This window comes from Rousettus aegyptiacus, unplaced genomic scaffold (genome assembly GCF_014176215.1).
Source record: "Rousettus aegyptiacus isolate mRouAeg1 unplaced genomic scaffold, mRouAeg1.p scaffold_m13_p_19, whole genome shotgun sequence".
In the NCBI taxonomy this organism is placed as follows: Eukaryota; Metazoa; Chordata; class Mammalia; order Chiroptera; family Pteropodidae; genus Rousettus; species Rousettus aegyptiacus.
The window spans coordinates 4,713,739-4,728,177 of NW_023416294.1; positions in this window are offsets into that span (position 1 = coordinate 4,713,739).

The following is a 14,439-nucleotide window of genomic DNA, read 5'->3' on the forward strand; positions in this document are numbered from 1 at the left end:
GGGGCCACGCGGACGTGGGAGAAGAGTCTCCCCCACCCCACCCCGGCCCCGGGAAAGTGCGGGGCGGTTCCCTCCTCCCTCCCAGCGGGAACCTCAAGGCAAAAAAAAATGTCCTCGCTGCTCAGAAAAAGTGAGGGGGGCCTCCCCCCAATACGCCCGGCCCCCACCCTGTCACCAAGACCCCCTCCCCCGGCGTGGCCTCTCCCTCGGTGGCAGAGTGAAGACCACCGCTTACCCAGGAAAGTGTGGGGCCCCTCGTCTCCACACCCCGTACCGACCCAACGGGACCCCCTCCCAACAAGAGCGCGTGTTAGAGCACAGTGAAATCGACAGCCTGCTTTGGAAAGTGGGGGGCGCTACCTCCCCACGCACCACCCCCAGGGCCCTGCCTTGACGCAGAGACCCCGGAGCACGCTGGGGGCGTGTGGGGCGCTGAGGCCGCGGTTCTGCCCACCGCAGCGCGGGGGCCCCTGCAGGGGCCGGCAGCTGCCCCGCCCGGGGTGCGGCTGCGAGGGGCAGGGTATGTCTCCCCGCTGCCACCCTAGGCTGCTGCGGCCTAGTCGGCGTCTCTGGGGACAGCCACACGGGCCACCCTGCCGTGTTCCGTGCCCCAGGCCGGCTTTTTTAATTAAGGTGTTAGCTTTACATTCTCTCTGTGTTCCTGCAGGGTCCGGAGCGGCGGCGCGCTGGGGGATATCCCTGAGTCACCCACCCCGCGCCCCGCCTCGCGGGCCCTCCCGCTCCTCCCCGCACTCCTCTCCCCTCCCCTCCCGCCAGCCTGAGTCAGGGCCCCTCCCCCGTCCCTCCCCACAGCGGCCCGAAGCTGCTACTCAGGCCCGACTGAACCCCTGGGTCTCACACACACCTGGCCGGAGGTGGCGGGACCTGCAAGGCTAAGGCCCACACCCTGCGTTTGGCCAGAGAGTACCCCACCCCGCCCGGGCACCCTCTCCCGGCCGTCTCCGCCCCTCCCCCACACAGCCTTCACTCTGCCGTTTCACTTAGTCCCCGTCCGTGGCCACAGTCTGGGGACCAAGCTCAGCCAGGGCAAGGGGTGCGGGATGTGGCCCCTCGGGGGCGCTTCCTGGGGAGCACGGGGCTGCTGGAGCTGTGGCAGCCAGTTTTGCACCTGGAGGTAGGTCCCCCCCACCAGGTCACCCCTGTCACCGGTGAGAGGCTTCCCTACCTGGCCCACCTCCAGCCTCTGGCAAGGGCGGACCCTCCTCTCCCTTGTCTGGAAGATTCTGGGGGCGAGAAGTGTCTCATCACCCAGGGGGTCACCCCCTGAGTGCCGGGCTTCCCGGCCTTCATTCATGTCCCATGTCCCGACCGACAAAGCACTGCCCTCTCGGCTCAGAATGAAACAAAGCGTCCACAGGATTTCGCAAGCACTTCGGCGACCAGAAGGTTCGACTTCCGGAATAAACATGAATGCAAGACGCCTCCTGGGTGGTGGGCGGACTGCATGGGACACGTCTGGGCACGCCGCGAGCCACGTGGGTTGGGGCCGGAGCCGGTCGTCCCCCAGGCTCCTTGCTTCCCGTGCACGACACCGACACCGGTTGACCCTGAGGACGTGACCGACCTCTGACCATTTCCCACAGACCCACAGGCTCGTTGTGCAAGTCCGTCCCAGCCTCCGAGGCCGCTCTGCAGAGCTGCTCCATTCTTACTGCGTAATCCCCTTGATTTGGGGCGATTCGTATCCTTCTCTGCAAGCCAGTTAAGTGTGTGTGTGCGTGAGTGTGTGTCTCTGCATGAGTGTGTACGCACGCAGGGTGTACTCCCTGTGAAGCACACACAGTGCTCATGTACGTAAATGTCCACATCCACGCTTACATGCATCCCGTCCCATGCGCCCATCCACTCATCCGTCTGTCTGTTTATCCGTACAGCTGCTCATCCGTCTGCAGTGTATTGGAGACGACCGGTCGCCCACCCCCCTCCCTTCTACCTTATTCCATAGAAACGGACTTTGAGTTTATGGATGTTGGCACTATGCCAGCTAAAACACTGTTCCCTCAGGCTCCCTGGCAGTTAGCAGGGGGTAAAAAAAAAAAAGAAAAGAAAAAACTAAGTTCTGTTTGATAATCTTAATGTAAGCAGAAACGGTGAGCGAACGCTTTTGAAAAGTTTCCCGAAAGGTGGATCGATGGCTGGCAGTGAGCCCGCCCGTCTCATCTCGCGCCCGCCTGGCGCGCCGAGCCGATTCCTGCAGTCCAGGCGCCAGCCTGGAGCAGGCGGCCTTCTGAGGGGCAGAAGCCACTCTCGAATGGGGACACACCTTAGGAAAGGAGCATGGTTGCTGGGGACGCTGCGGAATGTCCCGGATTCTCTATCAAACGACTCAGTGGATGGGTGGGGGATGGGGGGAGCAACCCTAAACTCTCCCAGGGGTCCCAGGGTGTCCTGAAACCACGAGCTGGCAGAGCCGTCTGATGTCTGTGGACCTCGGTGTCCTAAGAGGCTGACTGTCCCCAACCTCCTCCCACACAGCAGCCGCCTGAAGGGGCGGCGTGCAGGACACGTCCTGGCTTTTTTACAGCATTTTTTAATTTTCCAGTTACGGCTGACATTCAGTATCACATAAGGTTCAGGCGTGCAGCACAGTGGTTAGGCATTTATATACGTTACAAAGTGACCCCTCCGCCAGTCGCCTGGGCACCCGGTTATTGCGACATGTGCTCATCGCAACACTGTTACTACCTTCCTGAGCTGAGCGTGGCTGTTCTCTAACTGCCGGTTTGTACCTCTTTATCGCGTGCTTCCCCGTTATCATTCGCCCGGCTGTCTATCAGTGCGTGCAGGCGTCACAGTCCCGGATCAAGGCAGCAGCAGGTTCTGCGAGGAGCCCCTCCTGGTTCACGTGCGATGTCTGCTCGCCGTATCGTCACCGGGCGGGAGGCCTGACGGAGCTCTCTGGGGTCCCCTTCACGAGAAGCCTGATGCCCTTCGTGAGGGCTCCACCCTCACAGCCCAATCCCAGCTGCTCATGCCACCATCCCGTCGGGGGTTCGGCTTCAACGTACGGATCTGGGGAGACACACACGCATCCGGTCCACAGCGGGGAGCGTTGCCGCCCGCGCCGCCCTTGTCCGTCAGGCTCGGGGGATTTGGGGGGGTCACTTCCACGCCGTGAAGATGGTTTGCACACGTGCGCACGGTTTTCTGCAGGGCGACCGTGGGGTTCCTTGCAGGGACAGGTGGTATCCACGCGCTCGCCTCTGGATGGCTATCGTCCCTTGCCGTGGCCTATGGAGTCCATACAGAAGGCAGAAGTGATGGCCGCGCCTCTGAGCTGCTGAGCCCCCCGCCGGTGCCCCGGTGTGCACAGCCCGAGGTGACCCGCTGAAGGCCGACGAGGCGCGTGCCGCAGGCAGGAGCTGTCCCAGCTGAGCCATCAAAAAGCACTTCCCCACCCGCTCGGCAGCTGGCCTCTGAGTCGTGGGTGGGCCCAGCTGACAGTGGAAGCAGCCTCCCGCTGACTGCGACCCGCATGGCCCGGCCGCAGAGTCACGAGCGACCTCGGAGGATATCGTTTCAGACGCCAAGAGGTGCAGGTTCGTCCTGTTGGCAGAGCGGACCGTGCTGCCCACACTGGCACCTGCTGGGCACCACCGCTGTCCCCGAGGGAGTAACCGACCTAACAGACCAGACCGACGGTGCATCGAGACCGCGGCTTCCTCCCGGGGCCTTCGGGTGCGCTGGGGGGTGATTCTCAGGAAAGTCGGCCTCAAGGAGCTTCCGATTCCTTCCGCTCTCCAGGAAGGCGAGGCCGCCAGGCGTCTGAGTTCGGCTCTCTGGCTTTCATTGCCCCCTCCACCCATCTCCTGGAGGTCAAGGTCAAGCGCGCTGGTGTGTGGTTTACAGGTGCTCCCCAGGTGCGGGGCATGTTCTTCTAGTGACCGCACACGTGTGCAGGAACACACCAACAGGGCTCAGTGAACACGCGCTCGGACTATAAGCCGCACGGCCCTGTGACATGGTGCCCGTCCGCTGGCACACGTGTGTGCGTGTATATATGCGTGTGCACGTGTGTGTATGTGTGTGCATGCGTGTGTGTGCATGTGTGTGCGTGCGTACGTGTCCATGTGCATGTGTGTGCGCATGTGTGTGCACGTACGTGTGCATGTGTGTGTGCGCGTGCATGTGTGTGCATGCGCGTGCACAGTCACATCCGTGACTGTACTCTCTTGACGGATTCTAGCATATGGCTCAGCCTGACTTCAGGTAAGCCAGGCCATTGGCCACCTGTCGTGGGAAACCCGCCTCCCCGTCACAGAGAACCCCACCGAACCCATGGCTGAGACCTGCGCGGGGCGGTTTCTCTCTGAGGTGCGGACACATTGTTTCGACATTCCGAAGGAGATGGAGCTCTGGAAAGAGACCGTGAAATGTCGCTGTTTTCTAGAGGAGTTTGACAAATCGTGACTTAAAAAAAAAAAAAAGCAACACACAACATTTCGTTTTGGAGTGATTATCGAGTCACAGAAAGCCGCCGGGATGCCAGACCAGCGCCCCGGGGCCCGGTGATGTTTCACGGTCCTGGGGACATCGTTCTGGATCCCCGTGGCTCGGCAGGAGAGCCGGGGTGCGGCCTGATCGTGACACCTCAGGCCGCAGGAAAGCGAGCAAGGTCACCGAGCGCAGTCCCCTGAACTTGGCACGTTTCCCCCAGGCACCACCCTAACCCTGACCCTCGGCGCAGGAAGCGTTGCGCGGGGCATGCGCATCACTTAGGGCCGAGCGAAACGTGTTCGTGGACGACTACGCCCGAACCCAGGTCTGGGAGACGCGCGCAGCAGAAGTATCACGTGTTCCTGGCGCCGCGCGGTCACTCCCGCGGACGGACCGGCCCTCCCAGCTTCACGCGAAGGGGTCTGGTCTCACCACGGCGCTCAGGCCGGGGGGTCCCTGGGCTGTGTTTCCAGGAATTCTTGCGCGCGGACAACGGCTTCCACGTCGGGCTGCTTTGCTTAGAACCAGCATCGCAAAACAAGTGCGCATGTCAAAACATCGGCGGCTCGAATCGGCCGCGCGCGCACCATGCCCAGCGTGCGCGTGCGCGCGGGAGGCCAGACCCTGCCACCGACAAGGGGCCGGGCCAGGGGGGACGCTGTGCATCTCTCAGTCACCTCGCGGGTGGGGACAAGGCAGCTCGGCGGGCACCCCGAGGGGCAGGCGGGAGTAAGAGAGGCCACCCAGGGCGGGGGACCCAGGGGTGGGGGCCACTGAGCGGGTTCCCGCAGCTGGTGAGCTGAGCTGGGGGGGAGGGGGAGGCGTGAGTTCAGGTCAGGGGCCGTGGGCCTGGAGGCGACAGGCGTATGTAGCAGTCCGCGGACAGGAGCAGAGGCGTCACAGCAGAAGGCCTCACAGTAGGCCCCGCGGTCCCAGATCCGAGGGACTGTTCTGCAAGGCCGGCCTCCTGGAACCCAGGAGTCGTTCTGGGTGGCGGGCTGGACGCCCCTGGGGTCCTGCGAGCCGTGGTGACGATGGCCCCGAGTCGCTGGCGGATGGATTGCTGCAGGTGTGCCCTGTGGGTTCCCGGCGAGGAGTGACTCATGCTCAGAGCCCGCAAGTCGCTCTCACTTGGGGATACGCCCCGGCATATGGTTCTGGGGAGCCCAGCCCAAGACACTTCCTCTCCTCACAGCGGAGAACCCCGCTGTGCACGTGCGTGTGTGCGTGTGTGTGTGCGTGTGTTGGGGTGTGCACAGCTCCCCCGGCCCCAGAGGAAATGCTCTTCCCTGCAAGCTGGCCTGAGTCACCGGTGCCCCCCCCCCCCCGGGGGGTGGGGGCTGGAATGCACGAGCCAGCGTGCCGGGCCCTGTGCAGCTTCTAACACCCTCTCCCTCCGTCTTCCTCACGGCCTGTCTCGGAAAGACCCGAACGCACAGTCCCTTAGGGGACCAAAGTCCACTCTCCAATCCGAGAGGGCAGGGCTTCGGGACTGACTGGGAAACCAGCGGGCCCTGCAGGGCGCCCCCTCCCGAGCCCCCTCTGCCGCCAGCGCCTCCAGCCAGCTCCGTCGCTAGGCTCTGCTCCTGGTTCCCGCGGGCGGCCCCTCCCCCGGCCCCTGTCTGTGTCTCTTCTGTTTGCTGTTTCTCCATGGAGACGCGCTGACCGCCTGGGCAGGCTTCTCCAACCACCGAGAATGACAGAATGACGCTCTGGGGAACCGCCTCAGTTCTGCTCTGCTGTAGATGTGCTTTGTTTTGTTTTGTTTTGTTTAAAAAAAAAAAAGTGACGGAAATGAAAGGTTTAGCTCGTGGAGGGAGCGACTTGGCGTTTTAAGTGCTGTTTGCCATTGCAATGATTTATTTAACTTTCGGAATTAATTAGCTTTTTTTTTATGGTCACGTTGGTTAACGAAACAGGTAAGTTTCAGCCGTACATTTTCACAGCGAGGCGGAGTCACGTGGCCTTGTGTGTTCCCCTCCCCCGGTTCCATTTCCTTCTGTCACCACATACCCGACCCCCTTTACCCCGTCTGCCTCCCCCCTCCCCCCCACCTACCCTGCCGTAGCCACGAGTCTGTTCAACGTGGTTAGAGTGACCTTGTTACCTAAAGCATTGTGCAGATTTAACACGGTCCCCACCACAATACCGCGATGAGTGTTTTTCTAAAGGAATTCAACAAAAAAATCAGCAGATTCGTATGGAAGCACAAAAGACCCCGAATTGCCAAGGCCGTCGCCAGGAAAAAGAACGAGGCTGGGGGCCTCACCCTGCCGGACTTCAAATTACACTGCAAAGCGACAGCCATCGAAACGGCACAGTATCGGCAGCGAAACAGACAGAGGCACGGACCAGTGGAGCAGCATCGAGAGTCCAGAAGTAAACCCAGGTTTATCTGCACGAATGCGTTTGTACCAAAAAGCCAAAAACGTGCCGTGGAGAAAGGAAAGCCTCTTCCATATGTAGTGCTTGGAAAACTGCAAGGCCGCCCTCGGCAGAAGGCACTGGATGTTTTTAAACACAGGGCGCGGAGCCGCAGGTAAGACCACCTGCGCAAAGGAGAGCAGGGTGTGTGTCCGGCCGCAGGCGGCCACGCAGAGGGGCCAGCGATGGCTGAGAAGCCTGGGCCGTCTGTCGGCGCGGGGTCCTCGGACGCGCAGACGCCCTTCAGATGTGAAGACGGACCCTTCACGCGCCTCCCAACCCAGCGCGAGCCGGAGACAGTCGCGGCCCGCGAGGCCGCGACCTCGCCCCGGCGCCCCGCTCGTGAGGACGGCCCGCACAGTGCACACACGCGCGCACACACAGTGCGTGCATGCTCACACACATCTACACGGGCATCCATGTGCACAGGCACGCACATGCATGCACACGCACGTGCACACGCTCGCAGAGGCACGCGGGCGGATCACGCGCGCACATGCCGGCTCCGCGCTGCCCACGCGCGCACATCCATCCGCCAGGTGGTCACGCCGTGGTCACGCCCCGCCCCCGCCCGCCTCCCTCCGCAGCTCCGCAGCTGCGTGACGTCCACGGCCTTCACAGTCGCTTGTCCACGGACCTCGGAAGACGTCTCGAAAGAGCCCTTACGCGTGGTGCGTTTTTCCGCAGCCGTTGGGGTGTATTTGTTGCGAATCCCAGCACACAGCGTCGCGAGCACGAGAGGAAATTCAGACCGTGTCACCATGTGGAACAGGACGGTGGCCCGGGACTGGAGGGGCCTCTTCCGCGGGCCTCCCGCACTCGCCCCGGGGTGCGCGCATCTCGGCCCTCACCGCCCTCTGATCTCGAATGTCCCCCTTGGCCCGCAGCAGGGGGACTGTCACGAGGAAGGCACAGGACAAGTGCGGCTGGGCGGACGGCTCCGAGCCGGGCCAGTGATCTCGCCATCTGCGAGGACCGAGTCTTCCTGCAGGAGCCGCGCTGGGCTGTGAGGGAGGCCGGTTCCGGGCGAGCCAGGGCGGGGCGCGCGTGCGTCCGGGGCGCTGCCGGCGGCGGCGCGGGAAGCCAGAGGCGTCCTTGGTCCTTCGCCGGGGCGCACGCCGAGCGACTCCCGCTGTCGGCAGCGTGGTGCAGCCATCCGCGGGGGGCCAACGCGGGGGCCCCAAACACGAGAGAGAAGCTCCGTGCTCAGACTCGGAGGTTCCTGCGGACCGGAGGCCGGGACCGGAGGGGCCCCCGCCGCCTGCTGTGACCTCGGGGTGGGTCTGCATTCAGTGCCCGGCGCCCAGCACCCCTGCCCCGTACGGAGACGCCCGGGAGCCTGGGAACGGAAGTCGGGGGCTCCGCCCACGTGGGCGGGCGAACGCACATGCGTGATGCGTTCGTTCGCTCACCTGTAACGGGGACGTGGCGGACCCGTAGGGACACAGGTAACAAGCCACGGCGGTGTCACCTGTGGGGATTTTCAGCAGTGAGAAGCAGAGACGCCTTCGCAGCGCGGGTGTCTGGAAATATCCCTGACGATCGTCACCGTCGCTGAGAACCGACCCCGGCTGTGACTCCTGTGTCCGGATCCTTCGGGTTAATGGACACGTCGGTGCGTGACACCCGGAGGCTCCCTGACGCCCCTGATACGCGGCCAGGCCTCAGAAACGGGGAGTTTCGACCGTGTTGGGGTGCGGGAGGCGTGCAGAAGGGGCACCTGCCGGCCGCCCGCCCGTCCCACGCAGAAAGCGCTTACGATAACATCCGCAGGAGGTTCGTTACCTGCGTAACAACCTTGTCACGGGTCACGCGGGCAGCAGGCGGGGGTGTGGACGAGAGCCAACGGAAGCCGAGACGTGAGGAGCCCCCAGCCTCGCACGCTGAGGCTCTTTCCCACACGGCCAGGAGGAGGGCCCCTTACCACCGGCGGACACGGGGCGCCTCCAGCACGGCTAGGAAGTGCAGGAATCGACGGGGTCCGCGGCCACTACTCCGAACCTCAGCCAGCCAGGGCCACCACCCGCCTTCCAAGGGGGGCATGTCCCCGCCCACCCCGTGGGAAGCGCAGACGGCCCCCAGGATGATGGGGAAAGGGGGAAAAGGGCCCATCGGCGGGCGCCCCCAGGGGGCCTGGGTCCTCTGGGTGGGACCCTCACAGAGCTCCCGGCCGCGGAGGCCCGCACTCGCCCACCCCAGGCGAGCGACTCCGCCCCAGACTCTGCTGCGGACACAGGGGCCCTTGTTCTCGGCTTCCCCAGGGAGCAGACGCCGGACCCCGGCCCCCACCTCCGCCCCGGGGCACAGCTGACTTCAGGACATTTTTTCCAGAGTCATTCGAATTCTTGATCTTTCACGACCTGTCCGCAAACTGGTCCCCTCCTTCCCGCTGGCCAGAGACCAGCGGTCAATCTCGGCCGCTGCCCACGCTCCGGGCACGTCTGCTCGAGCTGCCCACGCTGAAACCTCCTCGATGCGTCCTGCTCCTAACGCGGACGCCAGGGGAGCTGCCGGGCCCCGGCGGGGGGCGGGGGGCTCCCCAGCAGCGGCAGGGGCGGCTGGGCGGGCGGCTGCGAAGGACGAGGCGTGCGTGTCTGGGGGGTGGGGGAGCTCGGGAGGTGGGAGTTGCACGTGCCAAGGGCCTGTGGCGGGCTGGGCGGAGGACGCGGGGGGGGGGGGGCTGAGTGCCGCAGGCGATGTGGGGTGCGGCTGGGTGAACGTGGCACCGTGAGGCGCAGGGCGTCCCCAGTCCGGGAAACGCCTCGTGTGTCCCCTAGGCCCACCCTTCCTATCATCCACCTGCCCTTCCCTCTGCCAGCCCCCCGAGAACCCCGCCCGCGCCCGGCCACCTCTCGCCCTGCGGGGCTCCTGCCCGAGTCCCTGGGACCAGCCTCGATCCCTGGAGTCTTCACCACTCCCCACGAGTCGTGGTTTCCCTTTGCCTGTCGAGGCCACTCTCTCTTGCTCGGGGCCCCGGCTGCTGCTCCCCAAACCTGCCCGCTGACGCCCCGCACGGACCCCTCACGTCTGGGAACCTGATCTCCGCGGGAGACAGCATCCTCCTGGACCGCCTGAGCCAGCAGCTTGGCCCCGAGGCCCCAACGCCCGGGCACAGCCTCCTCCCCACGCTCCGGGTCCCCTCAGCGAAGTGTGCAGCCCCCACATGCTGGCCTGAACCGTGCTCCCCGAAGATGCCCACAGCCTCCTGCGTGGGGGACTACGGGGCTCACCTCCCCGGGCGAGGCGCGGTGCTCAGCAGAGGGCGTGAGCAGGAGCAGGTGAGTCTGCATCATTTCCTGCACTTGTGAAGAGCCGAAGAAGGTCCTCGAACGAGGGGCGTTTGGCCCCAGAAGAGACAGACAGACGTCCGCGTGGCCGAGGGACGCGCAGGCCGAGGCCGTGTTTTCAACATGGAGGAAGGGAGGGGCCGCACGTCAAGGGGCAGGGTGGCTCTTAGGAGCCGGAAAAGCCGCGGCCGGTCCCTCCCTCCCAGCCGCGGTGCAAGGGGGGGCTGCCGCCTCGATCGTCACCCCCGTCTCACGGTCCTGACTTCCGGGGAGGTAAGGTGGCCGTGTGCATCTGGTGTCAGCCGGCGGCGGCAGCGGCGGGACAGGAATGCGCCCAGGTCCCCGACCGGCCCTCCGCACCTCTGCCCTCCGTCCGCGGCTGGGCGCATCAGCTCCGTGGCAAAAGGCCCGTCCGGGTCCCGGTCGGGCAGCGTGTGGCCGGCCAGTTGTGCACGGCTGTCGCGCCCAGACGCCACCGGGTCGGGCTGCTGCATGTCACCGGAGTCTCAGGCCCAAATGCACACGCTTGTCCCCCGGGGACGACAGGCCGCCCGAAGCGCCTGAGCCCCTCGGGGCCGGGGCGGGGGGTGGGGGCCGGCTTTGGTGACGCTCAGGCTTCCAGGGCGAGTGCGTCGAGCAGGCAGGGCCGGGAGGGACCAGGCCCGGGCGAGCTCCGTGTGCAGAGCCCCTCAGCAGTGCGAGGAGAGTCGAGCGGCAGCAGAGAGCCCGGGCGTGGGCCGGCGGCCACGGGACGCACGTCAGGCCCTCCTTCACGGGAGCTGAGAGCTTCCACCCGCCTCCCCCCGCCCCAAAACGCGGTGCCCGTTTAATTCTGGCGAGCAGCGTTATGTGTCAGGCTGGTCCACCCGCCCGGGAGAAGGTGAACCTCTTCGCTTGCGCAGCCCTCGAAAGCGCAGCGTTCGCCCGGCGACTCATCCGACTCATATTCCACGTGCCGCAGGAGAAAAAGCTCATTTTCTCGGCACGTCTCTGCGTTCCTAAGACGTGTGCCCGCTGTGATGAATGGCTTTGCGGGGGAGGAGGGCGCGATCCCTCTCAGAAGGATGCCATCGAGAGCTGTTTGCGAAGCACTTCCAGTGAGCCGCCGTGTCTTCTGCGAACAACCCGAGGAAATCGTGCACGGTCGGGATTTCGTTTTTACGAGCGTAGAGGTCGGACTGGATAAAAGAACGACGCACAGCAGCCGGAACCCCGGGGTGACCCCATGCGGCGGGGCGGGCACGTCCTCTCCGCTGCCCGGGCTCTCTCTCTCTCCGGGGTCAGCTCTCTCCGCCCACGGTCCCCGGGAACCAGGGCAGCATGGCCGGCTGCCAGCCGCTCATGGGCCCCATGAATTTGCACGGCTCGGGGACGTGGGGAGGGGCCGTGGCCACGCCCCGGGGAGTGCGTAGGGTTCAGCGGAGTCGTGTGAAACCCCGGCTCTGAGCTTTTCCCATGAGGGCCACGCACCAGGCTTCTGGGAGGTGCCGCTTGGTTGAGCCCTGCCCGGCCGAGGACCTGGTCCAGCTCTTGGGTCCCAGCCGGCCACCTCTGGGGTCTGGGGTCGTCCTTGCTGAAGGCCGCCTCGTTCCGGCCGGTGTGTCCCCGAAGTCGGGCTGCTCGGCCGAGATCCGTCGCGTCCTCCTCCGGGCGCCAACATCGTCCTGACGGCTTCCCGAAGGAACATCCCAGAACGTCCCCGAGTCCCGAAGATGCCGGGCCATGTCGACGGGCTCGCGAGGGCCACGGGCAGGGTGCGTATCCCAACGGCTTGTGCATTCGCCGCCGCCGGGGGCAGCCGCCCGGGTCTCTGAACTTTTAAACATGTTCCACTGAAAAATGTCTTCTCAAGGCTTGCCATTTAATTCCCCTGGGACTCGCGATCCACAAGGTGTCTTAACTTTAACCATGTTTATCTACGTAGATACCTGTCTACCATCTGTCTCTGTGTTTGTCTGTCATCTATCATCTACCTGTGTTGTCTGTGTATCCGTCCACTTATCCATCCATCCATCTGTCTATCCATCCATCCATCCATCATCTATCTACACATCCTCCTTCCTTCCTTCCTCCATCATCATATCTCTATCCATTCATGTATTATCTATTTATATATCTTTCCTCTGTCATTCCTTGCTTCCTTCCTCTATCTATCTATCTATCTGTCTGTCTATCTATCCATCTATCTATCTATCTATCATCCCACTCATCGACCATCCATTCATTCATCCACACAACCGACGATCTGTATATTTATCTTTCTCTCATCTGTCTATATACTTACCTACTATCCACCCACCCATCTCTACGTCTCTCTGTGGAACTGTCCATCGGACCATCTAGCCGTGTTTGTTAATATGCTGAGCACAGACCACAGAGTTGACATTAACTCACAAAGTTCCTGGGAGCGAATCTCGGGTCGTTCCCAGCAGGTGGGCATCGGGAAAGGAAAGGGGGTCTGTCGCCCCGGAAGGAGGGCCCCGTCTGCTCTGAGGAGGGGCCGCAGGGCCGGCCCTGCGGGGCAGCGAGCCGAGACCGAGGGCCGGAGGGGAGCAGGACGTGCCCGTGGCCGACGGGGAGGCGGCGGAGCCTTAGGGCAGAAGGAGCTGCTTAAATCACCGATGCGAGCAGGTGGCCGTTCGCGCCACGTTCTCCACACCCTTTTTATCCTCGAAGGGCCACAGCGAAAAGCTGAGTCTAGGCTGGCGGGAAGCGGGGGCCCCAGGAGGCCCCTTTGCGAGCCCCCCCACCCCTGCCCACCGCATCCTTCACGGGGGAGAACACCGAGCCGGCGTGCACTCGACGGACTGCCCTGTGCTTGACACGGCCCGCGAATGTCGCCGTTCGGTTCCCCGTGTAGTCGAACACTCCAAAAGCCGACCGCGGTCAGATGCCACCGTCCCGGCGAGAGGCGCGCCGAGCCCGTCCCCTCCCCGGTCACTCACCGCTGCGTAGCTGTGTCACGAAAGGTGGCACTTTTTTTTTTTTTTTGATAGAATGGCAATCAGCAGGATCCGGTCGGGGGCTCGTGAGGAGTCAGGAGCTTCTGCTTTATATGATTTAACATGGACGCGAACGTCCCGGGTCCCTGGGGCACACGGCTGAGTGGCATCGCCTGCTCCTCATGCTCCCTGCAAGGACCATGTGCTCCTCCTCTTGTCTGGGGACTAAGTAAACGCTCGAACCCGGCCTCGCGCAGCCGAGCGGGGCGGGGGCTGGGCCGCTGTCCTGTCCGTGCGGGGCGCGGGGGACTCGGGGCGCCTGCCGGCACCGGAGGCCCCGGCCACGTCGTCACCAGCTACGTTGTGACGCTGACGTCGGCGAGAGAATCGAACACTGGGAAGCTGTGTCGTTCCCAGCTCCACCTCTCCGCGGGTTCCTGTTGATGTTGTCAAAAAAACAAAAATAAATGAACAACAGTGACACGCAGAGCCTCTTGAAAACGCAGCTGGAGCCGCCTGCGCGTCTCATCCTCAGACCCTGCGGATGTCAAAACGGGTCGGAGTCACCGGCGGACGGGGACTAGGCGACCCAGGGACGTGTTTGCGCGCGCGCGCGTATACACACACACACACACACACGCAGACAGTCGCACTGACTCCCGCCCTCAGGGTCTGCTTCTGGGAGACGCCGCCCTGTGGCACCCTTTCCGGAAAGGCGCAGAGGGCGTCCACACCCGTCCCGGCCCCGCGCTCCTTCCCGAGCCGCGCCCTCCGCCGCCGGCCCCTCCGAGGCGCGACTCGGGCGTTCGAGGAAACAGCGTGTTTCTTCCTCTCCGCTGTCCGCCCACGTGCCCCCCCCCCCGGGGAGCACACGGGGAGGTCGCCTCCGTGTCGTGACGCGAGGCTCCCGGGGGGTCCCGGCAGACCGGCCGATGGCGTCCCTGCCGGGCTCCGTGCCCGGCGCCGCCTGCAGAGGGAGGGGGTCACCTCGGCACCTGCACGAGAAGCCTCGGAGCTCGGTTGCACGTGGGGTTTGCGGACGCCCCGCAGAGGGCACCGTGAAGGTCGCGGTCACGGCACAGTGCACGGCGCAGCTCCGGACCTCGCCGCCTCTGTCTCTCTCCTTCCGGAACCGACCGCGCTCACCTTCTCACGAGTCAGCTTCTCTTCCCTCAGTGGCGGCCGCGGGGGACAAGGAACAGAGAGGGCAGGGAGACGGCGTTCTGCATTTTTACTTTGGAGACTTTGGGCGAGAGCCCAGACGATGCCGTCAGCACAGCCGGGGGCGGCAGACGGTGCTCCCCGCGCCCTTCTCGCACTTGGCCCTC